This window comes from Eubalaena glacialis, chromosome 16 (genome assembly GCF_028564815.1).
Source record: "Eubalaena glacialis isolate mEubGla1 chromosome 16, mEubGla1.1.hap2.+ XY, whole genome shotgun sequence".
Taxonomy (NCBI): Eukaryota; Metazoa; Chordata; class Mammalia; order Artiodactyla; family Balaenidae; genus Eubalaena; species Eubalaena glacialis.
In genome coordinates, this window is record NC_083731.1 from 18774098 (window position 1) to 18802074 (window position 27977).

Sequence of the window (27977 nt, forward strand, 5' to 3'; positions counted from 1 at the left end):
GGCTTAGCTGGGTCCTCTGCAAGGCTGCAATTAAGGTGTTGTCCAAGGCTTCATTCTCATCTGGAGGCTCAACTGGAGAACGGTCTACTTTCAGGATCACTCAGATTATGGCAAAATTCATCTCTTTATGGCAGTAAAATTCAGGTCAGCTTGCTTCTTTGACCAGGAATAGTCAGTGAGAGACCCTGGCAAGAGAGGTGCTACACTCTTTTGTAATCATGTATTTACCAACGCCTTTCGCACGTTCAGCTGATTAGAAGCAAATCACTGTTTTGCCCACGCTCAGGGAAGAGGATTATACAAAAGCATGAAGACCTGAAGGTGGGGTCATGGAAGCCACCTTAAAACCTGTCCACCACCAGTACAATAACTGTTTTAGCTGTCAAAATATTAGTAGGTGAGAAGGACACTATAGTGGTTTAAAATCTGTCTAATGTTCAAAAAAGTATTCTCTCCTTTTACTCTACTCCCTTGAATCTGGACTGGACTTGGTAATTTATTTCTAATAAACTAGAAGATGGTGGAAGTGATGGTGTGTGACTTCTGAGACAAAAGGCATTGTGATCTTCTCTTTGCTCTCTTTCTTCGATGACTCACTCTGGGGTAAACCAGCTGTCATGTCACAAGGACATTAAAGCAGGCCGGAGGAGTGGTCCATGTGGCAAGGAACTGAGGAACCCTGTCGAAAACCAGAAAAAGGTTTCTGCCAACAGCTATATGAGAGCCAGCCCTCCGCGGACAGCCACGTGAGTCAGCCATTTCAGAAGAGGATTCTTGAGCCCCGGTCGAGCTGTGAGATTTCTGCAGCCCCAGCCAGTATAACCCCCTGAGAGAAGCAGAGCCAGACCACTCAGCTGAGCCTCTCCCGAATTCCTGAGCCCCCAAAACTGTAAGATCCATAAATTTTTTTACTTTAAGTTACTAAGTTTAGGGGTAACTTGTTACTCAGTAATAGAGAATTAATATAGATATGAAGTGCTTTATTGTCTGATTTCACATCGATCAAGGAACCTGCCTACTGTGCATTACGGGAAACTGTTTCTGACAGAATTTTTATTATTTATTTATTTATTTATTTATTTATTTATTTATTTATTTACTTACTTACTTACTTACTTACTTACTTACTTACTTATTTATTTATTTATTTATTTATTTATTTATTTATTTATTTATTTATTTATTTATTTATTTATTTATTTATTTATTTATTTATTTATTTATTTATTTATGGCTGTGTTGGGTCTTCGTTTCTGTGCGAGGGCTTTCTCTAGTTGTGGCAAGCGGGGGCCACTCTTCATCGCGGTGCGCGGGCCTCTCACTATCGCGGCCTCTCTTGTTGCGGAGCACAGGCTCCAGACACGCAGGCTCAGTAATTGTGGCTCACGGGCCTAGTTGCTCCGCGGCATGTGGGATCTTCCCAGACCAGGGCTCGAACCCATGTCCCCTGCATTGGCAGGCAGATTCTCAACCACTGCGCCACCAGGGAAGCCCTGACAGAATTTTTTATATTTATGTAAATCCTTACAAAATCTTCTGCTTATATTCCCCTATAAAAGGACACCAACCCAAGATAGAAATGTCCACTTTTGTTAGTATCTAAGAATTCTTTTCAGAAAAAACGAAATGTCCATGCTGTATCCTAAAGCATTGATTGAAGGGGTAATTTCCTCTGGAAAAGGCTGTGTTGTAGTCAACATTCACATCTCAGAGCTGACTTAGCCCTTTTCCACTCCATATTCTAGAGGGTATCCAGCAGCTAGATCAACACATTTTCTGCAGAGAAATGTTCCAAAGATAAAGTAAGAAAGATGAGGACACTTGTTCTTAGACTCTTCCAGGTGAGTGAAGCCTCAGTGTGGATGCAAGTGAATTTGCTCAGAGGCTTTATTCAGAGAGAACAGTCAAAAGATCAACCCTTAATGGGGGTTATAACCTTAAGAAACTTTAAAGAAATGGCTTGTCCCCCCCTCCAGCTGTGAGCATAGGAACAAAGCAACAGAAAAGTTTATCAAAAAAGTTTTTTAAATTTATTTATTTTATTTATTTATTTTTGCCTGTGTTGGGTCTTCGTTGCTGCGTGCGGGCTTTCTCTAGTTGTGGCGAGATGGGGCTACTCTTCGTTGCGGTGTGCGGGCTTCTCATTGCGGTGGCTTCTCTTGTTCCGGAGCACGGGCTCTAGGCGCGTGGGCGTCAGTAGTTGCGGCACGCGGGCTCAGTAGTTGTGGCTCGCGGGCTCTAGAGCACAGGCGCAGTAGTTGTGACGCACGGGCTTAGTTGCTCCGCGGCATGTGGGATCTTCCCGGACCTGGGCTCAAACCCGTGTCCCCTGAATTGGCAGGCGGATTCTTAACCACTGCGCCACCAGGGAATTCCCAAGTTTATCAAATTGAATTGCTTTTCTTAACGGGACTGAAATAATGTGGTCTAAGTGAAAAAATAGACTTTCTTCGTTAGGGCTGAATTTAAAAGGGCAGACTTTTGTGGTATCAAAATAACTGGCTTTACATTGGATGTTAGCTCTGCGTGGCAGTTATTCTTTACTTCTTTACTCCTCGGGTCCTTCTTGTGTTCCTTTTTATCTGCCATGCGTTACACTTTTATATTTAGGAGCTGATTAAGCCATGGTAGACTACTTTTACTTTTTCACTTCAAAAATTATTCTAGAATGCTTTTTTCCCCAATTGTCTATTTTACAAATAGCCTGATTATTGGTATTGGTGTTTCAGTGGTGAAACTGAAATCAACTAATGTATATTCCATGGTGGAGGAAGCAAAATGCCTATTGGTTTAATTTAATCCATATTAAATTGTGATATTTGTGTCTTAAAGGGGTAAATTTAACAAGGCCTGGATTTAATTTATCAAGTATACTGACGTAGGTAAATAACAGCATGGAGCCTGATGCATCAGAGTTGGAAGTATAATGAGATCAGTAGGCAAGCCCTCCATAAAATTACTTGGGGCGTAGGAGAATCCAGACATAGCAATTATACTTAGCAAGAAGAAGCAGTTCTAGAGAGTGTGAAGCAATTAGTCAGATTTACAATCTCAGAGGAGAGAAGGGAAAATTACTTAAGTTAAACTCAGAAGCATCTTAAATCATCATTACACTGTATTGATCTCAGTTGGAAGTGACTGGCTAGAAATGCTTGGTTTATCTTTACCATTAAATATTTCCATGGTGTTTGACTAACACCAAGAATATATAGCCTGTCATTTGAACTATAGTGAATTATAAGCACCTAGGCTTTTGCTGTGTGTGCATGTCTTTTGGAAGAAGAGTCTCAGAACATTTAAGAGAGTTGATGTTGATCTATAAGCTAGTTGTATTTTTTAACATTCCTGATAATGCACCAAAGTAAAGGGTGGGCAAGTACATTTAAAGAGAATGAAGAAGTATACATGGCAGTGGTTTTAAGTGAGAAACAGGCTGCACTATTTTAACTGGTTTTATATCAATACATGTCCTTGTCCATTTACTTATTAAATGGTCCTTATTATTAAGTGTATAAGTGTAAGGAGAATGATTTTAAAAAGCCGTGGTCCCTATAGAATCTCTCTCTCCCTTTACCATTTCCCATAAAGGGATGGTTGGTGGGGAAGGAAAATCTGAGTTTTAAAAGCTTCCAGGATTTGGTTCTTTATATGGCTAAAGGTGGACACTAGGGTTTACACCTCTTTGATATTTTTTGTATTCATGTTTGGGAAACACTTTAATGAGTCCTCATTTATGCAAATAGAAGGTATTAGAAACAATAAGAAAAATGCAAAGTTTTTGTTTTTTACACATATTGATGCAAAAATCTTAAAGTTACCTAGTAGCATCCAGCAGCACATGAAAAAACAGTACATCATTACCAAGTGGGCTTCTTTCCAGAAATCTAAGGATGGTTCAGTTTTAGGCAGCTTTGACCGTATTAATAGACCAAATGTGAATCCAAAAGATCATTGTCCCTGGATATTGAGATAGCTTTATATAAAACTCTACACCCATTCTTCACGGTGTGCTGGATATATTATAATTGCCCTTCCAGATCATTCTTCACTCTGCTCTGTGCCCCAGGAGGCTGGCCTGTATGGATTCCATCAAAGGACTGTTTCAGTCTCTGGGGTCTAGCTGGGTTCAGGAGGAGCTCATGGAGTGAGAAGAGATTGAGGTCAGAGTATTTAGTTCCTGTTTTCCTCTCTGAAGCAATGCGTCCAGCTAATTGTGTGCCTCAGAAAAATGTCCCTGCTACCCCGAAGTTGGCTTTTCTATATGACTTTCTCCCTCTGAGTTCTGGACAGTGCTTCAATTCCTTGTCCCTTCTATCCTTGGAATAATCCCAGTTTTATTGAAATAGGCTTTGAGGTTCCTTGATACTCCAGCCTCACCTTAATAAATAGTCCCTTTGTTAAAATAAAATTACCCTAATTTCAGTATGCCATCTGTTTCCTTCTGTGACCTTGATTGGTTCATATGGGAAACTTCCTTAACATGATCAAACATTGTGGTATATCAATAAAGTAAACAGACAAAGAAGGAATGTATCTGGTCTTTTGTCTGAGGTTCCTGGCACAGAGCTGCAAAAACCCTTGGAATTGCCTGAGTGATAGGAGTGTCTTTGTTATGCTAATGGAGTGACTCATGGTGGGTCCCTAGGTAGCTACAGGATGGGGTCTGGTCCCCAAAAGACCAGGCACATGATTAAAGGGTTGGGGACTTTGAGGTAGCCTGACATGTAGGAAGCAGAGAGGGGCTGGAGATTGAGTTCAATCACATGGTCAATGACTTAATCATTCATGCCTAAGTTATGAAACCCTGATTAGAAGCTCTGTGGAACTTCCTGACTGGAGAGTACATTAATGTGCCTGGTGGGTGACATGCCCTGACTCCATGTGGAGGTGGCATGGGGACTCTGCATTCCCTTCCAGTACTTCACCCTATGAGTATCCTTTTTAACAAAGCTGTAATTCTAAGTATAGAACTCTCCTGAATTCTGTGAGTCATTCTAGTGAATTATCAAAGCTGAGGGGGTTATGGGAACCCTCCAACTTACAGTCAGTTAGTTGGAAGTCCAGGTTGCCTGGCAACCCCCTAAAATGCAGCTGGCATCTGATGCAAGCACAGTCCTGAGAAGGGTTAAGCCCTTAAACTTGTCGTGTCTGATGCTAACTCCTGGTAGTTAGGGTTAGAATTGTATTGCAGTACATCCAGTTGTGATGGAAGTGAAACAGAACAAACATATACCAAATCAGGAGACAGCATCATGTTTAATGGTAAAACTTAAAAAATATTTCTACTAAGATGGGGATATCTACTATCATATTAATATTTTCATTTTTAGTAATACAATTTATTAAGGCTGTGAATTTTCACAGAGTAAAACATTAGTTTTGCTGAATCTTGTAAGTTCTAATATGTTTCATACTTATTTTTACAAAATACTCTTTCTCTTCCCTGGAACATTCTTTTGGTTTTACCAGAATTTGTGTCTCCCAAAGTGCAATTCCTAAGACCCCACAGTAAACTCTTTCCTTATTTGTAGCCTTCTGTGTTTCTTCTTGGTCGACAATAGTTTACCTTAGGGTTTGCTCTTGGTGTTGTACAATCTATGGTATCGGACAAATGTATAATGACGTATATCTATTACTGTAGCATCACACAGGGTGTTTTCATTGCCCTAAAAATCCTCTGTGCTCTGCCTATTCATCCCTCCATCTAACCACAACCTTGGCAACTACTGATCTTTGTTGATTGTAGAGTTTTTTGGTTTTTTTTTTTTGGTGGGGGGTCGTGGGGTAGGGTTAAATGAAATGATGAAATGTTTACCAAATCCAAAGCAGTGCGCCAGGCACATAGCAAATGATCAAAAAATTTTAGCTTCTTCCTTTTTCTCAATTTCCTAAATATACTCTGAGATCTGGCTTTTATTTATAGACATTTAAAGGCTACTCTTTTTTTTTAGATTCTCTTTATATAAGGACTCAATTATGGAAAATTACTTTTATTATATTTAGCCTATATGAGAAACTAAGAATAATTCACTGGATGTAAATTTGGGTAGAAATGGATGTCTTTTTAAAGTTCCCTTACTATAAATCAAATTTATTCCTGGACAGCTATTAGTGATGTTAAAAAACAAAATTCTACTGAATAAATTTGAAGATCTAATTAACTTTATTCAGTGATTTATGAATCAGGCAGCATTCCATGTAACAACCAGAAGCGAGCTCTGAGGGGTTATACAAAATGAATTTATAGAAAGGAGGGTGGGGCAGGAAGTCACTATTACCAAAAAAAAAAAGTTATTTTGGGCAAGAAATCTTTTCAGGGGAACCCAAGGGCAAGCGTTTTATCATGCAGATTGCCTCTTCTTCCTCTGGGGGGAGATAGAGAGGGCCCATGTGACAGATTACCTTACTGGTGCTGCCCAGAAAATTCCAGATTGGGTAATTAAGATTACATTTCTGGTGAAGGTTGAAACTACAATTGGGTAAGGTATTAAATCTAGGTTTGGCATCATGGGCTTTAGCACAATTGACACCATTTTAGGTCTGTGGTTTTTCCCTTTAACAGTGCTATTCTTCAATTTGAGAAGTATATTTACAGAATTTCTACATTTATGGGATGAATACATTGTTATAAATTCACTCTTAGGTATAATGCTTCTCAGATTTTGAAGTTTAAGCTTTTGTTTTTTGTTTTTTTTTTGTCAGCATCAAGTCTTTGATTTTGCTACTAGCAAAATGGTCTGGATTATCATACCTAAAACCGTGTAGCTAAAGCCTAGATACTGCTGGCAAGGCAAACTATGGTGAGTACTTTTCAAGAATCAAATATTCCTGATTTGATGTGCTAATAACCACAGTCAGTCCCTGGCAAAAGGCAAAATTTGTTTCAGTTTTGGTTCATTTTGTACTTTATTCTTTTTTGGTAGCAAACCTTATGCTCTTTTTCAAACAGGTTTATTTTGCCTTATTCTTACTTTCATTGTGATTAAACATGTTTATTCTAAAGCATAAATTCACTAGGCAATGCATACAAGGAGATATTCATTTTATTCCTATGCAAATTTGTCTTTTTGGCAAAATAGAGTTCTTTCTGGTATTTGGGCCATGTAGGCCAAGTATCATATTGTTCTTTCTTGTAGAAGGAAAATAGATGCACATATTTTCTATAGTAAATTTTCACTGAGTTCACTGAAATCAACTGCTGTACATTTCTGTTTAGCAATTTGGAACTTTAAAAGTGCTTTCATGCTTTATCTTCTTAATAACTGTGTAAGATAGACAGGGTAGGTAGCATTGTTGGTATTGTATAAAGAAATTGCAAAGTAAAGACTCTGAATGACATATCCAGACTCTAGGAGCTGGAGGATGGGTTGAAAACCCAGTCTTTGGCCTTTTGGCACAATGATTTCTCTGCTAACCCACTATGCCTCTCTATTTATAACTCAACTAAACTTAGTGACTGTTTATGTCAGAGAAGTTGGGGATATGCGGTTATGTATATTAATTCTGGCATGTCAAATCATAGGGTTGTTTGACTTTTTTTTTCTACCCATAGTTGTAGGGAGTTGTGAGAGGTGAGCTTATAATTCTAGCTTTTGCTGTTACAGTAACTGATGACTGCTGACTCACAGCCAGGTTCATTTGCTTAGAATTATTTATTTGGTAAGCGGATTTGTCTTGGGCCATGCCGGCCGGTGTCAGGCAATACAAGATGACTGGACTTGAATGCATCAGAATTTTGTAATTAAGAGTTTGTCTAAACAAAAATAATGAAACAAAGTTAGAATGTTCCCAGCCCTACTGATAAATTATTGTATTCCCAAGAATTTAAGTCGGAAACCAGAAGAAATCTTTCTCTCAGATAAAAGTATGTGGATCCAAGTCATTTCTTGTCAAATTTTCCTGGTATAGGTATTGACGAAAAAGGAATCATTATTCATTGAATAGCATGTGCTTGTTCCTTTACTGCCCAGCTCTTTTAAGCCTATCAAATCTGCAAAGTCTATATTATTGTCCCATTTGACAGATGAGAACGTTGAGACTCAGGGCGATCAATTGCCAGTAATGACAGAGCTCAAATTTGAATAGTGTTCTTAAACCAAAGTTCATGCTTTTTCTATTCTCCCAACAATCCTCTCTCACAAACAAATGTCTACAATTTCTGTAATCTCAAAATGTTTGTATTTACAAATCTTATCCCTAAGAGATAATCATTTCTTAAGTAAATTAGACGTTTTTATTTGCCTGAGTAACCAGAAGAATTTTTTCAAAAAGGGAGATAAATTGTAGATTAAAATATGTTCCTTAAACCATTTTGATAATGTCAGGCCATATTAAATAACTGCAGATAATTTAAACCCCATGCTTAATCTAAGTTTGATTTGGAGGTAAGGAATTCCTCTGATACACTACAGTAGTTGTCCCTGGAGTATAAAAAATTATTTTGCATAGGGGAGGGAATTCAGCAGGGTTAGTGAAAATTTGCCAGCATAAAAATTTAGAAGGCATTGATCTGTGTAGCTACATGTGAAGTAGAAAGATTTAGTATATAAAAGATTTGTGTGTTCTACTTATAAATTTTAATTACCATGCACATGATAAAAAGACTACTAATACTGTAATTTAAAAATCTACATAGATTTATTTTCCCAGAAAAAAATCTTTATGATTAATTGCATGTAACACCTCTAAGAGATCCTCAGTACTTTGCCTCAGTGTACAAAGTTTTTGTTAAAAAAAAAAAAGTATAATAACTCATTAAGGATTCATTGTGAATACTGTGTTGCATTTTAAATACTGTTTGGTAAATTCTAGTTTTGACAGTAGTGAAATGATTTAGTTTGGAGTGGGCTCTTGGTCATGCTGAAGGACTATAGTAAATCAGTTCTATGAAAAAAAATTTGAGTGTACGTCACTATACTAGCTCTAGGACATTCAAAAGCAGTTAAGCCTTTGTTTTACCTCAAAAAAGAATGTTTAATTCATTAGAACAGGTAGAAAAAAACACTCTTATGCTTTTTCTTGGTATTTTACTTGAAGATTAATCTTTTTTCACCACTGGATCTGTACAAAAACAAATTTATTTGAAAGGAACTAACTGTCATGTGGTATGTGGGTCTTAGTTTTCTTAAAGTGAATAGGAAATGTCTGGGGCCTAAACAATATTTCAGTTTGAGGGTAATGTGTTTTCTGGTTTCTACTCTGTCAGATTCTCACCGTGGTCTCCACGGAGGCAAGAAAAGATTGTCTATATGACATATTTTGCCTAAAGCAAGTCCTGAAACTAGGATTCATATTATTCATTTGACTGAGTGTTGATTTCCATAGATTTGCCAAGGCTCAGAATACAATCCATTTTCTCAAAAAATGTAATACCTCTCTTTTACAAATGAAGTTGTGTTTTGTACAAAATAATGAGGGAAAATGGGGAAGTAAAGAATGTTTGACTTTGAAACATTTTTTACACATTAAACTACATAGAATCAGGCTTTTAAATGGGCTTGATTTTTTTTTTAACTTATTTATTTTTGGAGGTATTGGAAAATTTAGGACTCTGAACACCCTTTTCTGGCCAGATGGAAAGAAACAACAACAACAAAAAAACAAAACCACGTATATAGAAAAAATACTTAGAAATCATGAGGTCTTGTCTCTTTTCAATGTGTGAATCAAAATAGTAAAATATAAACTTAGTCTGATAAAGTAAATGAAATATGACTTATTCCATTCCAGATGTTAGTTGCCACTGATAAAAATCTTCTTGAATTGCTGACTGATCTTGCAGAGATGTAAAATCCATGGACTCAGTTGATAAAGATTAATGATGGTATTATAGTTTTCAGAGATTAATAGATCATAATCATATTTTGCTATATGGGGAAGCTTTTTAAAAATAGGGAATATCCCATAATTGCATTCCAAACATAGTAAGTATAAGAACAGACAGTTTTTATTGTTGTACTTCTTCTTCAAATCCAGGGATAAAATAATAGAAAAGTTCTATGAGGTCATGGAAAAGTTCTATGAGGTCATGGAAAAGTACTCTAGAATTAGGTAAAAAAGACAAAATAAGTACCCAAACCATATGATTTATCTGTGGTATAGACAGGAATTACTTTTACACTATTCATTCTCCAAGGCCTAGTCACTATGTTGAATTTTTCTGTAATGACTATTACAACTATAATTGCCCTTTATATTGAGAAAAGTCACATCATAATCCCCCCAACAACCTCCTAAACCAATTCCTTGACCTGAATTCCCCATAACTGTTAACCTCATTACCAATGGACCACCCTTGACATACTGGAATACCTTTTATAACAATTCTTAAGTTTCATCCTCTATATTCCATAAAATGCCAATTTTTGAATATTCTACCTACCTAACACCTTCTTAATCCACCTTATTTTCCCCATATTCATTGCCATTACCCTTGTGGAAGTGTAAGTTAAGTTAATTCAGATTTTTTCTAATAGGAAAAACGAACTTCTTCCACCTTTTAGAATTTAAATATCTCACTACCACCATCCCCAAACACACAAATATCAACTCACTCAGAGTTTCAAGATTAAACCCTTCTTGCTGTAGAGCAAAGATAAATAGTTATTTGCTGAATTGGTTCTAATGGACCATCAGAGTCAATTAAGAAAGAACTAGTGGAGAGGATTTTTGCATAGCAGTTAGAAGGGAGGAAAAAGTGCTTGAAAAAGCAAGAAGGAAAGTAAAACATTTGAGGGAGGAAGTCATGTCCTAGTCTAAAAAGGAGATTAGAGGATGAGAGAGGAGAGAAAAGAGGGCTTTCCAGAAGAAGAGACCAATATTTGCCCTCTGGGGAGACTTGGAAAAGAACCCACTGTGAGGGGGCATTGCTGACATGCTCAGGGCTCAGGTACAAGATTTGACTCCCATACTGTGCCTCTCCTTGCCACATTGAGGTTTTATGCCATTATTTTTACTGGATGGGGTTTTCCCTTCATCTAGACCCTCATTGGGTGACTATCCAGTAGGAGTGATGCTGCTCTGTTGGACTTTGCTTGGTTTGGTCCTCATCTTAACACCCAGAACATCCTTAGGATCAATAGAGGGCTGATGTGCCTGCTTAGTCTCTAACCTCCATATATACTTGGGGAATTGCTGAACGTAATAACCAGAGACACCCAGAACTCCATGATGTTTAATGATACACTGGAACATACGTAAGTCTTAGAGACAGCTTTGATCATCTCTAATTTATCATCTTTTTCTTTTCCTATCGTTAAAATATGCATTTCTAAAAAGGCCAAATCCTGACTCTCATAAAAATCATAAGATCAACACATGTCAAAGATTTTATTTAACTCATGAATTTATGAGGTAACCAGTTAGATGTTAACAACCAGTTCAAAAAATAAATCAAAGAGCAGAGATAGAGGCCATGAAATGATTTTATAGACGGAAGCAAAACCAACTCTTTTTCATAGGGATGGGGCGGGCAGGTGGGGTTAGGGAGGAGAAATGAAATGTCTCTCCATCAGACAGGATTGTTTTGCACGCTAACCGACAAGAGCCCTTTGCAGTGCTATCAGTTATCTACAATTTACAGAATTCTAAAATAGCTCAAAAGACCAAGAAAGGTACAAATCCCTTAGATTCAGAACCTGGAAGAATGTTCTTTAGAACAGAGGTTAGCAAATTTTTTCTATAAGGGACCAGATAGTAAATATTTTAGGCTCTGTGGTCCACATACGGTTCTTGTCACATATTCACCTTGGCTTTGTTCTGTTTTGTTTTATAACCTTTCAAAAAATATAAAAACCATTCACAGCTCCAATACTGTTCAAAAACAGACCACTGGCCCGATTTGGCCCGTGGTCCTAGTACACCTGACTCCTGCTCTCAACACCTGTAGTTTAGGATTAAAGTCATCCAATAACCTTTTTGGTCCATTTCAAAGTCTTTCACATTTTTCCTCGTACCATCTGGACCCGTCCTTCATTTTGTTGCAAAATAATTCTTTTAAGATGCTAATTTGGTCTCAGCTTTCTCCTTTCCGGGAAATTTCATTGGATCCTTGCAGAATTAATTAAGTGCAGACTTCTTGGACCTGGACCTGGCATTCAGGACTTTTGCTCATGTGACTGATGCAGATTTATTCCCCAGTATCTTTTGTGTGTGAACCACTCACTCACTCTTACTTAAATATGCCTCATTTTCTTACTACTGTACATTTTCACGTTTTAACCATTACTCAGAATTTTCTTCCTTTTTTGAAATCCTAGGCTTCCTTACAAGGCCTGTTTCAAAAGCTGTCTGCCCACTGGTGTCTATCCCAATTTTTACATGGGGGGATGTTCTTCCTCGAGTCATACTAACGTTAGCATCATTATTACTATCCTTCAATCTAATCTTCCTCTATTAACTCATCTTTACCTGTATTACTTCCTGTCTTAGTCTGTTTAGGCAGCTATAACAAAAATACCATGTAGTGGGTGGCTTATAAACAACAAAAATTTATTTCTTAGAGTTCTGCAGGTTGGGAAGTCCAAGATCAAGGACAGATTCAGTGCCTGGTGAGAGCCTGCTTCCTGGTTCATAGAAGGCTGTCTTTTCACTATAATCTCATATGGTGGAAGCGGTAAGGGAGCTCCCTGTGTTCTTTTTCATAAGGGCACTAATTTCATTCATGACCTAATCACTTCCCAAAGACCCTACATTCAAATACCATCACATTGGGGATTAAGTTTCAACATATGAATTTTAGGGGTACACAAGCATTCAGTCTATGGCATTTCCCATTCAATATTGAACTTTTTTTCTTGTTTACCTAATCTAGGCCTTTCAAAGATTAGGTGCTCATAGAATTTTCGTTGCATTGCATCACTTGTTTCTTCTCTTGCTTCTGCATAATTTTTAAATTTGCTGGCATAAGAGTTTCTCTTGACTTACTGAGATAAGCTAAACGTGTTTGTTGCCTAAAGGCAACATCATTAGCCAGGCTGGTATCTATGGGAAATCACTGACTCTGCTGGTATTAGTTACTTACTGCTGCATACCAAGCTACCCTAAAACGTATTAGCTTCAAGCTAAACACCTATTTATGAGTTAATGGTTTCTGTGCCTGAGATATGCGTGTGTGGCTTAGATGGGTGCTTTGGCTTAGGGTCACGTGTGATACTGCGGTGAAGATAGTGCCAGGGCTGCAGTCACCTCAAAGGTCAGCTGAGGAAAGATCTCCTTCCAAGCTCACTCATGTGATTTTGGCAGGATTCGGTTTCCTGCGGGTTGTTGGACTGAGGGCATCATTTTTCTCACTGGCTGTTTGTCAGAGAACTCCCCCTATTCCTTGTGTCTTCTCCATGGGGCAACTCACAACATGGCTGTTTGCTTCATCAGACTCAGCAAGTGAGAAGAGTCAGAGGGAGAAGGAGGGAGACAGAGAGAGGAGAAAGAGAAAGAGAGAGAGAGATGGAGGTCAAGTCTTTTATAACCTAATCTCAGAAGTGGCATTCCATTACTTTTGCTGTATTCTATTTGTAATAGGCAAGTCTCCAAGTCCAGAACACAGTCCAAAGGATAGAAAATTACACAAGGGTATGAATACCAGGAGGCGGGATCATTAGGGGTCATTTTAGAGTCTACCTGCTCCAGTTCTCTATATTTCAGTTACCAAACCACTCAGATGATGGTAATAATGTTGAATCTACCAAACTCAGAGAACTGCAAAATTAAAATGCTATCATAAGTTCAAAATGCTATGGAATGCATGTTGTGGTCCCTAAATGTAAGAAGACCACGGAAAACTTCTCCTGTCAAATAATGGAGAAATTGATCATATTTATGGAAAAATAATTAATTTTCAGCAAAAATTAATGTTTGCTGAAAATGAAAATGATTTAGTATGACTCTGCATTTTTCCCTCTATTATTTAAGCCTCCAGCTTTTGGAAATCCAGACTTTTTTCTCTTGTTTTGCTACAGCATTGCATATTCTAAATAGACACACTTGCATCTTAAAGGAACCTTTGCAAAGATAGTAATCATAGACAAAGGAAAGGTTCTCAGGCTTCCCTGAAGGTCTCTAATTTTGGAAGATCTCTTTCCTAAAAATCTTGAAAGAGACTGATTACTCTGCTTATATATGTATTAGAGCCCTGAGAAATCATCTTTAAAGTGTCTGGTTAATCCAATTTAATCACCATTGTTTCATCTCCTCTTGCTGCAGATTATTACACCTGCAGTCTATCATCGTTCCAGCAGATGGCAAAAGCATACTATGCACCAAGTTGGAATAAGTTTGAAACTTGTATATTGAAGGCATGAACAAATGGTCTCAACCTGTTTTAAAAATCTGCCCTTGTTGTGTTTGGGACACCGTGGATGTGAAGGGAATTGTAGCATTCCATCACGTACACCACTGAAGCAGACAGGTTTTGCTGAAATTCTACAGAATTAAAGACAAAAAATAGTTCATAGGAACGAGTGATCTCAAGCGAATTAAGTCATGCCTGCGTGTTAATCTTGTAGTTAATTCAACCAGGCTTTTTTATTTTTCTTTTTTCTTTTTGATTTATTTTAATAAAACAAACTGGATATAATATGGAAATCATTTTAATTAAAAGAAAGGCATATGGCACTTTGTAATTATAAGCCAAGAAGATCCGTTATTTAGCTAGTGTTCTGCAGTGGGAGTTAAAAGACAGAAAGACATAAGACATTTGCATTCAAATGCTGGTTTTCAGTTATGGAATACCAGTATTTTTTAGAGTGTACATAGTATTGCACATATTGTAATTTAGAAAGCATATACGCATGACAATTCCATTGCTATTCTTGTCTATGTTCTTGCTAATTTGACAATACTGTAATTTAAACCAAGAACATTATGCAGCTATGTGATTGTAACCACTGAGAGATAAGGACGGCAAAATTTATATTCATGCAAAATAAACATGAATTAGACAAAATTCAGATAATTTTTCTGGTATTGATGCTATCTGGAAAGAATGCACACAACCAAAATGCAGTGAAGTAAAGCTTGGTTTTCTGTTTGTTTTCATTATATAAAATGAGATGCATTCTCACAAAAGAAAGAAAGAAGAGAGAGAGAAAGAGAGAGAGGAAGAAATCTCCGTAATATATCTTGATAATAATGCCCATTGCTGTACTTGTTCTTCTGGCCTCAGCAGAATATCATGTCGAGTCCTTCCTGTGAGGCATCCTACCCTTGGTAAGGGGCTCCCCATGGGGAAAGGCCACGTCGAGCCAGGAGAGGTATCAGGAGGTTTGCTGGTGATGCTTTCAGTGAGCAGGTGGGCAGGCTTTTAGCTGGAGCTAGCTCAGGTTGTCAAATCTGAGGGCTTGGAGCGGCAGCCTAAAGGGAAATGAATTCTGAAGTTCGTAGCTGGGAAATGAGAGCAAGACTGGAGGAGCTGTGAGATCGAATTGGGCAGTTCAGGAATTAGTTTCTGAATAGAGGCTGTAATGCGTGGCTGCTTTTTCCGTGTGGCGTTTTGGAAGACTCTCTGTTTAAAGGCATTAGCTAAAAGGAAGGCGTTACATCGATGTCTTTAGGAATTGTCAATCTACAGAGTCCTCTCCAACTGTTCCCTGCTTTCGCTGATAGCTCAGACCCAATTAGATTGTAAATGGGATTTGGATTACTTTTTACTTAAATACTTTTTATATACGCTTAGAGTAAAGCTTAGCTGGCATTTTTCTATCCACTGTAGACATCTTTCAAGACAACCCATTTGACTGGACATTTTATTATCTCAAAGTGCTTGGCTTTGAAGTACAGTTTTAGAGAATTTATTGTGGCTTGTAGTCTACAGTAGTTAAAACTTGAATCTATTTTAGCACTAATCCTTGGAGAGCCTTATTGTTCCCTTTTTTTCTCCAGAAGTGTGTTGATTTCCCTTTATAGATTTTTACATATCTACACTGTTTGTTTATCCATTTTTCAGTCCCATGGAGATTTTTAAATAACCATGAAAGTAGTTTTACTCAAGGTTTTCTTGATAACATAAAGTGTGTATATCTATCCATTTCATTTCTACATGCATATTTTCCTTCATTCTAGATACAGTATGAAATCAATTTTGCAAATGTATCATTGTTTATCACAACACAAATTAGCTGAAAATAAGGATATCTTGAAAATCAGAATCTTGAAAAAATCAACAAAAGGAAAAATCAGGTTCGAAGAACTTAAGACCTTACAGTGAAAATGGCATTAGAGAACTTACCTATATGGTTTTCACATCTGACATTATTAGAAAAGACAGCTTTATTATTAATAAAGTAATATTTTTATTTACTGTATATGATGTGGAGGAAATTGTTAGGGTCTCTATCCACATTAGTTCCAATGATGTATTTATAGTTTGTTTTCTTTGTTGGAGAGAGCTTTCAGGCAGAGAAGCTCTTTGATGCTGGTTTCTGTGTCTTGGCTGCAGCAATCTAATTGTGAATACTTTTGTGATTTTGTTACTTAGAGCTGCTGACAACAGGGTTCTTATACTGGTTCCTACTTCCATGTCCTTTTATCCCTTTTCTCACTTTTCTAGTGACATCATTGCTTGGGTATTTGACTTTTAAAAAACTTTTTGACTTTTTTAGAAGTCAAAAAGTCAACTTTGGGTGACTTTTTTTTAACGTACTAAGGTATTTTTCACCTCTTCCCAATTCCCAGGGTTTTACGCTTTCAGCTAGGCTTTATGTGAAAATATACACTGTCAACCCATCTTACTTATGTCTTAGCTTCCCCATCGCACAAATACAAACACCACCAACGTGTAATTCCAAAGCACAGCATTGTAGTCTTTTATTTTCACTTGTTTCTAAAGGATTTATTGAAAAGTCACTCATTATTTCTCTGCTACTCATTTTAGCTTCTTTTTTCCAATTTCTGAATGCCAAGGTCCTCTTTCTTTAACTCTCTCTAACAGAACTGCATTTAATAATTTTACAATTGTATTCAATAATATTTACTGAATATCTATACTGTGAATACAGTAGTGAACAGAGCTGATAGAAGTCATATCCTTATCAAACTTCCAAGGTAAAAGAAATGACAGATATTAAAGACATAGTTAAAGTAACGTGAGAGCTATGGATGTTGACGACAGCAAGACCAAGTCTCAGAGAAGGACCAGGGAGGCATCTCTTCCAATTACTAGGAAAACATAACATATTAATTTCAAACCTAGTGCATCAAACCAGCACCATTATGTGTACATATTCAGTGAGTCAAGCATTTAAACAGACTACAGTATGATGGCTGGTCTCTGCTTCTTGATATCTGGGGACTCAGTTGGAGGACTCAGAGCAAAGAGGCCGGAATTGTCTGAAGGACATTCAGTCCTATGTCTGGTACTTGACGATGGCTGTTGGCTAAAAGCTTAGCTATGACTACTGGCCAGAACAACTCATAAGGCCACGAGCTTGGGCTTCCTCACAGAATTATGGAGAGTTCCAAAGCTATTGCAAGAAAAAGGCAGGCAGAAGCTGTATCCCTTTTATGACCTAGTCCGAGAAGTCACACAGTATCACTTCTGCCTTACTTTACTGGTTGGAGAAGTCACAAGCCAGCCTAAGTTCAAGGGGAGGGGAAACAGACTTTAGCTCTTACTGGACAAGGGACAGAACTCTGGGAAAGCATATAAGATAAGAAATATTGGTCTGCTATAAACGTTTTCCGAAAAATACACTCTGACAGAGTCTCTTTGAGAAAGTGATACTTAAGTTGATGCTGTTTGCAAGGGAATAAATATGGAAAGACATTATGGTCAGAGGAAGCTGTCTGAGTAAGGATCCTGAGGTGGGACAAACAAGTGACTTAACTGAGAAAACGAGAGCCAGTTTAGCTGGGTCATAGAGAGTGAACAGGTGATTGGCAGGAGATAAACCTGGAGAGGTAGGGCCGTATAGGTCTTGGCAAAGAGTTCAGACTTCAAGCAAGGCCCTACACATCATGTTAAAGATATGCAGACCTCATCATGAAGATTATAGGAGACTGTGGGCAGGTTACAGTTTGGGAATGACGTGATCAGATCTGTCGTTATAGATGTCAGGCTGCTGGATTGCAACATAGAAGTGTGGGTAATGGGAGCAGTTCAAGGACAATTGCAGTGAGCCGGGTTGGAGAGAAAAGTGGCTTGGACTAGGGCGGTGGCTGTGGAGTTAGAGTCAAGTAGATGGATTTGAGATCTAATTAGTTGGAATGGGCAAGATTTGGGAAATGGTTTGGTGGTGAGGTAAGAGGGCAGTCAGATTTGAGAATGTATTTCTGAAGTTTTGCTTTGGAAACTATATATGGAAAGACTGGAGTAGCAGGAATGGCTTTTGGGAGTTGAGATTATGAGTTAAGTTTTAGAGATACTGAATTAAGTGTTTTGAAAGCTACATTGAGACGTCCAATGGTAAGTGGATTATATGGGTCTGGAGCTGAGGAGGGATGAAGTATATGTTTGTGGATCATCTGCATATCGATGGTACCTACAGCCATGGATTAGATCAGAAGAGGCTATCGATAAAAGGGGAAGCAGTGTCACAAATTAGGTTACTTAAAGAATAAATTAGGTTACTTTCATCTTGCAGAGAAAGAAAAGCAGCTTGGGAAAAGGAATTTGACTTTTCTTACAGTTTAAACTCCTTCAGAGCAGGAGTCATTTCCTTACAGGATGGATTGAGATATAATTACAGGTAGAATGGGTAGGGTCTGGGAAGTGGTTTGGCTTTAAAAGATCTCTGCAGAGTCCATTTTCTATAGCAACTGAGAAAATTCATAGACACGAGGCTGGAAAATACTGAATTCATCAATAGTGGAGAATAATGCTTGTAATTGGAAAGACATGGTTTTACATAGGTTTTATTTTATGTGCTGTGAAATAAGAAAAATGCTCTCTAGATAGTAAAAAAGTAAAACTGTATTTAGAGTGAAGGTGAATAATCAGAACTATTTGTACAAATTTGCAAGACTGTGTTCTGAAATTATGCTCAATGAAGCTGTAGACCCATGAATTTTCTATGGGAGTGAATATTTTCTATGTTTTGCAACATAGAAGAGTGGTTTTGAGAAGAGTGTGTCCAGGCCTTTGAAGTCCTTCTCTATCCCTTTGAGTGTGAGTAGGTGGGAGGATAGGAAGAGTTACAGCAGTGCGTTGTTAATAACTACTGGCATTGCTGTGGTTGGCCACATGTAACCAACTAGTTGGTGGAGCTAATGTGGGCAATTTCACTTCAATTTGCAATAAATAAATAGCCACCTGGCTGTCTCTGGGTAACCCGTCTTGTTTCTTGGTGACCTAAGAACATTGGCAGTAAAATTATAATTCTGTTAGTTATGTGTTGCTTTCTGATTTTTGACTGATTGCTCTCCAGTAGTGGATTATTTTGAAGAGAATGGGCATTATGAATAATAACTCTGTTATTAAAATACTTTTAATCCCCAGAACCCCAGAATGTTGTGTCTTCTCAGCAAAGAGAGACAACACTTTGGTAATAACAGTATCTGATGTGAATGGGTTTAATGTTTTCGAACCTGCATCAGTGTAGGGAAATCCTGAAGATGGAACTTATTATTGAAGTATTATAAATTATAAATTTCAATACTAGGTAATTGTAAATGGAAGGCTGATTTTCTATAAGGTGAATTCATTCATTCATTTAATATATACTGAATATTTACTACTTGCTACTTATGGTTCTAGGCTATTGAGGTCTAAGAAATGAGCACAGTAATTGCCATTCAGGAGCACACAGTGAAAGAGAGGAGAAAGTCTAGAATATTCCCTATTGCGTTCAGGGTGTTATGATAGTACAAAGAACCGTTACCTAAATCAGAAGCTTTTCCTGATGCCCTGGTCTAAAAGGAAGTTGACTTGAAATGAATCCTTCACAAGACAATAGGTGTTAATATCTCTAACGTTTTTCTTTTAACATTTAAAATATCCCAGAAAAAAAGTAATATGGTTCCATAGTGTGAACAAGTAAATACTTCATTTTCTGTATGATAATTGGGATCTAGACAATGAGACGCTGAATATAATGAGGCTGCTGGAAGCCGCACGAGATAGATTTCCCCATAGGTGTAATTTTCCTTCTAGATTTGACACTCTGCTGGGTATATTGTGCTCAGTGCCTGAATGTGGTTCACCATTAGTGGTTCTCAAAACCATTAGTGAGTATCTGGATCACCAGGAGGACTCCTTAGAGCAGAATCCCAGGCTCCAGACCTGGGGTGGGGCCCAAGATTTGCATTTCTAACCATTTCCCAGGTAACGCTGGTGCCAATGCTGCTGGTCCCAGAACCACACTTTGAGAACCACTGCATTCGATTTACCCTTGTCCTCAGTGAGTTTACAGCCAGGTGGGGAAGACAGCAAATGAGCAATACGGTGTAGTAAGTACAAAGGGAAGTGAAGATTTAAGGTGAGATTGCTTAGAACAATCAGATTTATGTCAAATAGTGACCTAGTGATTTGTAGACAGGCACAATGAAGTAAACATCTGATGTAATTATTAAGACACTTTGTCCCCAAAGCCTAACAGTATAAACCTTTTAGTGAGGAAGAAAAAGTGACAATGCCTCCTTAATTGCTTGTCTGTGCTGATTGGTTTCACCAGTTAAATGCTTCCCTTTACAATTCTTTGCCGATTTAACCTCACATCATTTGGGAACTACTTTTCTCTCCAGTGTCATCAGATAAATAGTGGCTGTATTTGTGTTTCTTGACAGCCATATAAAAGTGCATTTATAGGCTGGGGTTTCATCTGTCTTCCTTTTTATGTATAGTTGCAAATATAATGAATTATGTCAGAGCCTAAATAAAAGTACTTTCCTTTCCTTTGACAAAGTTTTTCTTCTGACCCAATTTAAGAACTGTGAACTGAGAGATTATCTTATACAATGAAGAGAATAGAAAAATCCTAAACTTTTGAAGATAGATTTTGTTATTACAAAGTATGTGAATAGTCTGTAATCATTTTACTTGAATTTCCAGAGGAGAAAAAAGTTATTTCTTTCATATTTCACTTTAGTGAAAGACTGAAAAGCAGTTTCAAACAGTGTAGGTGTTTCCCTCAGATGTCAGATATTTAGAATTGGCCCAAAGTAGAGAACGGTGCTTTCTAAAAGCATAGTTTGGAAATTAATGAATACTGCTTTGCCTCATAGTTCTATCTTCTGGTTGCTTTAATATAATTTTATTGCCCCCTTAACTCTTCTTCTCCCACCCCTCATCCCTTTGCTTTCTGCTACAGTCTTCTTGCAGGGAAAAGAGGAGTTTCTTGCCAGATAATGTCTCAGGGTTATGTACACCGTCTAATCCTATATCCTTCTCATTTTCTTTTCCTCTTACATACCCCAAATTTTGACCTACTTTTCCAATTTATGTCAGTTAATCTTCCCTGTGATTTTGTTCTCTTCTCCAAGACACTGTGGAATAGAGCATAGGATTTCTAATCCCTATTTCTTTTCTTTAAAGTACTTAACTCCCTTTTTATTTTTAAAGAACTTAATATTTATAAGAAGGCAAATATGGATTACCAAAGTTAACAAATGACGAGTATGTAATAAATACACAAGAAGTCTTAGAATGTCCTCTTTGTAGCTATATCCAGTTTTGTAATGTGAACCAGATTTGCTTTTTTTTTTTTTTTTTTTGGCCACGCTACTTGGCTTGTGGGATCTCAGTTCCCCTACCAGGGATTGAACCCGGGCCACGGCAGCGAAAATTTGGAATCCTAACCACTGAGCCATCAGGGAGTTCCCCCAGATTTGCTTTTTTTTTTTTTTTTTTTTTAATAAAAAGTGTTCTTTTTTTTTTTTTTAATTTTTATTTATTTATTTATTATTTTATTTTTGGCTGTGTTGGGTCTTCGTTTCTGTGCGAGGGCTTTCTCCAGTTGCGGCGAGTGGGGGCCACTCTTCATCGCGGTGCGCGGGCCTCTCACTATCGCGGCCTCTCTTGTTGCGGAGAACAGGCTCCAGACGCGCAGGCTCAGTAGTTGTGGCTCACGGGCCTAGTTGCTCCGCGGCATGTGGGATCTTCCCAGACCAGGGCTCGAACCCGTGTCCCCTGCATCGGCAGGCAGATTCTCAACCATTGTGCCACCAGGGAAGCCCCAGATTTGCTTTTTAAATGTTTTTTTTTCCTCTGACCCTCTGATCCCTTTGACTACTTGACTTTCTAAGTTTCTGATTCTTCTGGGGATCTCTAAGAATTATTTTCTCATAGGACACAATACTAAATCTTCTCCCCAGACTTACTCTTGTGCCCCTTGGTTTTCTCCTAATGACAATCCTACATGCTACTACACTAGTACAAGCACCTTGCTTTTCACTGTCTACACTCGGCAGGATCACCTGGAACCAGAGCAAATCTTTTCCTTACTAAAACTTGATTTAGTGGCATAAGGAATATGTGTATTTACCTTATATTCTGCAACTTAGTCCCCCCAAATTTTCTTTCGGTGGTATGATCTAGTTCCCACCAGGTTACAGTAAATAAATTAATTACATGTGTCCCCAATGCACCCTACAGATAATATCCTAGCCCTACCTACCTTTCTCCTCCCCTACCTGAGAAACATCCCATTTCTCAAAGCCATATAGGCAAATCCCTATCTTGCTATGCTGTCCTTTGGCATCAGTTTCTATTCTAGACAGGGGTTATTGGTTGCAAGGAACTGAAACCTGCTCAAGATTCCTTAAACAGAAAGGGAAGCTTATTATATAGGTTTGGATAAATACAGCCAGGTCTATTGGGAACTGCCATTGGAAACAAGGCGTCTGTCTGGAACCATGTTTGTTCCTTCAGTATCCTTTGGGCAAAATGGTCTCCTCTAGGCCTTTATTTGTTAAGTCTGGCGTGTTTTTGTTCCCCATGATGTTCACTTAGCTTTGCTCTTTCACTTGGTTCTCCACGGTTCATTGATTCCATCTTTGTGTCTCTTGGATTAAATTCAGGAGAGGGGTAGGAATTCCTGATCCACCTGTTGTCATTCATGGGGGGCTGCAGGAGAAAGTTGGCCACACTTTCAGCTATTAAAAAGATTTCATCACATTTGCAGGAAATTTTTTTTTCTGAGAGCCACCCCTCCCAAAAGGTTAGATTAGGTTAAGCTATTTTTAGAAGCAAATTAAGCTAAAATTCTGCACGTAGAAATTTTCTTAAAACAAAGTGTTCTAAAACTATCTCGAAAGTAGAACCTTGATACAATAAATAAAATATATTTTTAATATACGGCAAGAAGTGCTTTGACAATTGCAACCTCTCTTTTTTACATCTGGAATAAATTCAAGTGCTCAATTTAAGAAGAAATCTGTTAATAAATAATGATAGGGACCTAAGTTAGTACCGAATATCTACCAATCAAAGTAATAATCACTAACTATCAACAACTTTAAAGAAGGGAGAAAATAAACTTTGTACTATTTGCTCTTCATAGCAAGCTTGAACTACAATTTTATCTGATTTGTGAAGAAGTTCTACAAAGGCCATTTCTAAGGTCAGGAAGGTGATGCCCTCATGATGAGATTAAGGCCTTAAAAGAAGAGACACCAGAGAGCTTGCTGGTTTTCTCTTTCCATGCGTGCACACACAGAAGAGGTTATGTGAGTACACAGTGAGAAGGCAGATGGGTACAAACCAGAACAAGAGCCCTCGCCAGGTCCTGAATTGACCAGCACTTTGATATTGAAATTTTAGGACTCCAGGACTGTGAGAAATAAATTTCTGTTGTTTAAGCCACCAGTTGATGGTGTTATGGCAGCCTGATCTAAGATGCTGTACATTTTAACTTTTGCAGCTATTATCTTTTGCAGAGAATGCTCAAGTTCAGTGTATTCAGTACATTCAATGGAAATAATTTCCAGAACAATAGTCACTTCCTTAATCTGCACAGATTTGAATAGGAAACAGCACATAACAAGAAATACTTGATGTACAGTAGAAAGGAAGGCAAAGAAACTTTCTGGTACATAGGCTTGGATCTAGAGTGAAGTCACCTGGGAATTTAATTACCCAAAGTCTAGTTGTCTGGTTCGAAGGTCAAGATCTGTACCGAGTGACCTTTTAAGTCTTGTTAGTTCGGAAGTTTCCAGTTAAGTCTTTCATGGATGATGCAGGTTTCACACTTGTACTTGATATCCTAAGGCAGGGACTGGCAAACACTTTCTGTAAAAGACCCTACAGTGTCTTTGGCAATTAATCACCTCCTCTTGTTGCAGCCACAGGCAACATGCAAATGAATAGGTGTGGCTCTATTCCAATTAAACTTTCTCTACAGAAACACAGTCCACGCGCAGGATGTGGCTCACTGGCCGTAGTTTGCTGGCTTCTTTTTTTCTTTTCTGCCCCCTCAAGCCATCATGTATCAATCGTAGGGTCTTAGGAAAAAAAGCATTTCTGGGCAAAACTAAGCTTTTTCATTGCCCTCTCACAGGGGCATAATAGCTGGTGAATCACACCACAGAACAATTCCAGTCTATCCCATCTGTAAGAAGGACTTACTTTTCCTATGGAAGTGCTTGCTTCTTTCTTTCCAATATCCCTCAGTATCTAGGGTCTGTCCATGGAATAATTCCTATTATACTATTCATAGCTTGAGTAGAGATGGTTTGTTATAGTCATAGATCTACTGCATATATTTATTTTCCCCTCAGTTATTTGGATTGAACTCATATCCCACCTCCAAATTCAGAAATCAATTGAACATTGGATTTCTAATTTGTGGAGAACATTGTGAAAATAAATATCATAGTGTTCCTGTTTTCTACTGATGCCTCATTATCCAGAATCTTCAGTGAAAGAGGTGTTCCGTGTGACTGATTTCCTACTTATGAAAGCTCATTGTTTTAAGCTCCAAGACTTTAGTTTATTAAAACCATTTTGAATTAAAGTTTGAAAAAGGAACTGTACCCTTTTAGTACCTTAAAATTATGAGAGGAACCAACATAGTGAACGGTAATCCCGTTATACTCTCAGGAGATGGTGAGCTAGATAAAGATATTTTCTTTTATACTAAATGACTCAAGAGAGCTATGCTTCTGAGCATTGCATGATTTGTGTCATTCAGATCATTTGTTTCACAGCTCAGCTCGCCATGGGATTATGCCCAACTTCAGATATATGGAAAGTTATCATGTGTGAAAAATAAACAAGCTGTATCTATCTGTTTACACTGATGAATATTTTTCATTCAGAATCTCAGTGAGAGGCTCAAGGAAGCAGTTTTCAACTCATTATCTGAGCCTAGTAGGAAGGTGAGGGAAAATTCTTTCCCTCCTTCAGAAAAACACTTTCAGCAGAGTCATTGATCCTTCTTTGGGAGGAATCCACAGTGTCAGCAGCAGCTGCAGTGTGAAAGGCTTTGAAGGCCTCAGCACAGTCGCCGTGTCTGTGCCAGGGCCAGCACTAGATTTTGCATTTAGCGCAGAGTGTCTTGACCTGGGGGAACAACTTAAGGACAGCCAATCACAAACAGCCAAGTAGGCTTTAAGCGCCAGTCCATCAATAGTTTATTCATGACAATAATTTAATTTCTTTATAATCTATAAAAAGAAAGCTTATAAGAAAGCAAAATGTCCTCTGAAGGATAAACTTTTTTTTAAGCAATTTGCAAATTTTGGTGTTTTTCTTGAACAAATGATTGTGTCTTCAACTTCTGGGTAGAATTTAACTTTACGTGGCTATCATCCATTCTTTATTATTTTTTTTTGATATGACATAATATTATTATTTTATTTTATCCTTTTATAATCCATCCTTATATGACGACATAATTGTTCACATAAACTGAAGTAGTGTAAATTGAAATATTACACTAAATAATTAGAACAACCTGGACTTCTCAAAATAAACATGACAAAGCATAATTTGAATATGGTATACTTAAAGTTTTTAAATGCTCACCAATTTTAATTCTAATACTCCAAATAAATTTGTCAAAATCTTCATGTATTTAGCAATGGTCAGCTCACATTACTAAAGGTAATGGAATCTCATTGTACGATATTTCCACAGGCCACTCCTACTTAAGAGACCTCATCTCTTTAGTATACATATTGTCTTTAAATAAACATACTTATGTTTTGCATACACCAAACTATTGCTTGGTGCATATTCTTCCTTGAGATTTAATATTAGAAGTGTACTCCTCTGTGTAAGGTTCTACATTGGACACAGCACCCATCTTCCCAGTCAGTGATTTTCAATTCGTTTCCTTGATATCCTTGTATTTGCCTCAAGAAGGTGGATTGAGGATGAACAATAAGGTGGAAGTTCAAATAAAAACAGGCAGGAGTCCATGCCCCTTAACTTAAATGAAATGTGGATTTCTGGTCTTTTTCATGGTGATATAACATATCAGTATCAAGGTACAGATCCAGCCGAGGATGACCTCATTGACTGAGGGGCCAAAGAGAGATGTGAGCAGAATTCAATCTTGAGAGTACTGCAGAACTGTGCTATTCCTTTAAACAAGCTTATTCTCATCTGGAAAAAAGCAGAAGGGCAGATTTGAGTACAATTTCTTTTATCTACCTTGTGGGTCGGGGATAACAGAACTTATTTCCACCAATAAAAAATTTAGAATTGACATTTGATGTTTACTCACAGCATATTAAAAAACAGAATTCATGTGTAATATTACTTTATTTGGCTGATTTGAATCTTCCTTCCTTTCCTCCTCCTCTTTTCCTTTTCCTTTCTCACTTTATCTATTTTCATAAGAAATGTATATTATTCATTTTTTCTATGAAAAGCAATATATATTTAAAAAATGAATATATATTTTATGTTCTAGGTAAATGAATCAATGACCTATGCCATGAAATGATTTTTTTTTCATTTAAAAATTTTTGTATGTATTTTTTTAAATCAGGAGTTCACTTACATGTAAGTCAGGATTCTTCTTATTTTAAATGACTAAAAATCACTACTGCTAACAGGTAAATAGAGAAACTATTGGCAAACATGGCATTCTCAGTCTTAGAGATGCTTGGAGTTAGAGATCCGAATGCTGCCAGGAATCTGTTTCTTTCCATATCTCATCGAGTGCCTGAAGGCTTTATTCTCCTTGGTTAAGTCACAGACCCTTAACCAGGCAACTCCAGGGTTTATAGTCTCATAATCCAGACTTACAGTCTCATAATCAACAGCCCCCTCCTACCAGTTCCCATTTGAGAAATAATAGGAAAAACCACTGTCTGAACCACGCTGGGCCATAGGACATCTCTGCATTAATCACTGTGGCTTAGAGAGTCTGTGATTGCACACACTCGTCTACCCTTACCAGTCCTCCGTGGTTGGAGAGGAAGAAAAGCAGTTCCCCCCAAAGTGGACTCTGCTATCTTATGCAGATTAATCAACTAGAAGCACCTTCACAGGGGATCTGTATCCTGAAAGCAACTGCCAAGTGCTGCCTTAATGTATCAGAAATACTGCAAATGTAGAATATTGTAAATAAATCTGCCAAAATGGTGTAGTGGAGGAAGTGGGAGTCTTAGAGTTTTCCGCTTAAGAGCTCTGCTGCTTCTGGCGAGTCCCTTAAACGATCTGATCCTTTCTATCTCTATCTGTAAAGTGAGCATAAATAACCACATTATAGTTTTGTTTAACGACCGGAAACTAGAAAGCATGTGTGTATACTGCCCCCAGTATACAGTCGGCACTCGGGTGGTGGTAGCCTTCATTGCTGTACATTGTTGCTGCATCGTTTTGCAGGGAAAGCACTTTTCCTCAGCTTTCTTACAGCAACACCCGCCATCTGAGCTCTCTGCGCAGACTGTGAAAGCTGTTTTTTCCACCTCCTAGCACAAAAGAAAACGTTCTAAAATGTGCACAATGCACATTTCTCCTGCTTCCTTTTCTTTTGCCTTCTTCCTCTCTAGGTCCCTACTTTCTGCTTCCTTTTTCTTCCTATTCTGTCATCTCCACTTTACGTTTTTCGTTTTACATCTCTCTTTTATCTTTGACTTCCCAGTGCTGACTCCCT

At 37.8% G+C, this 27977-nt stretch overlaps 1 long non-coding RNA gene across 2 annotated transcripts in view; it reads left to right on the plus strand.

Annotated features, from left to right (window-relative positions):
- The first annotated feature begins 729 nt into the window (after positions 1–729).
- Positions 730–27977, plus strand: part of LOC133076566 (uncharacterized) — an 83725-nt gene continuing 56477 nt past the window's right edge. For both annotated transcript variants that reach the window (XR_009697554.1, XR_009697553.1), the window contains exons 1-2: positions 730–889; positions 6703–6800. This is a non-coding gene — a long non-coding RNA (uncharacterized LOC133076566). The remainder of the gene's footprint in view (positions 890–6702; positions 6801–27977) is intronic.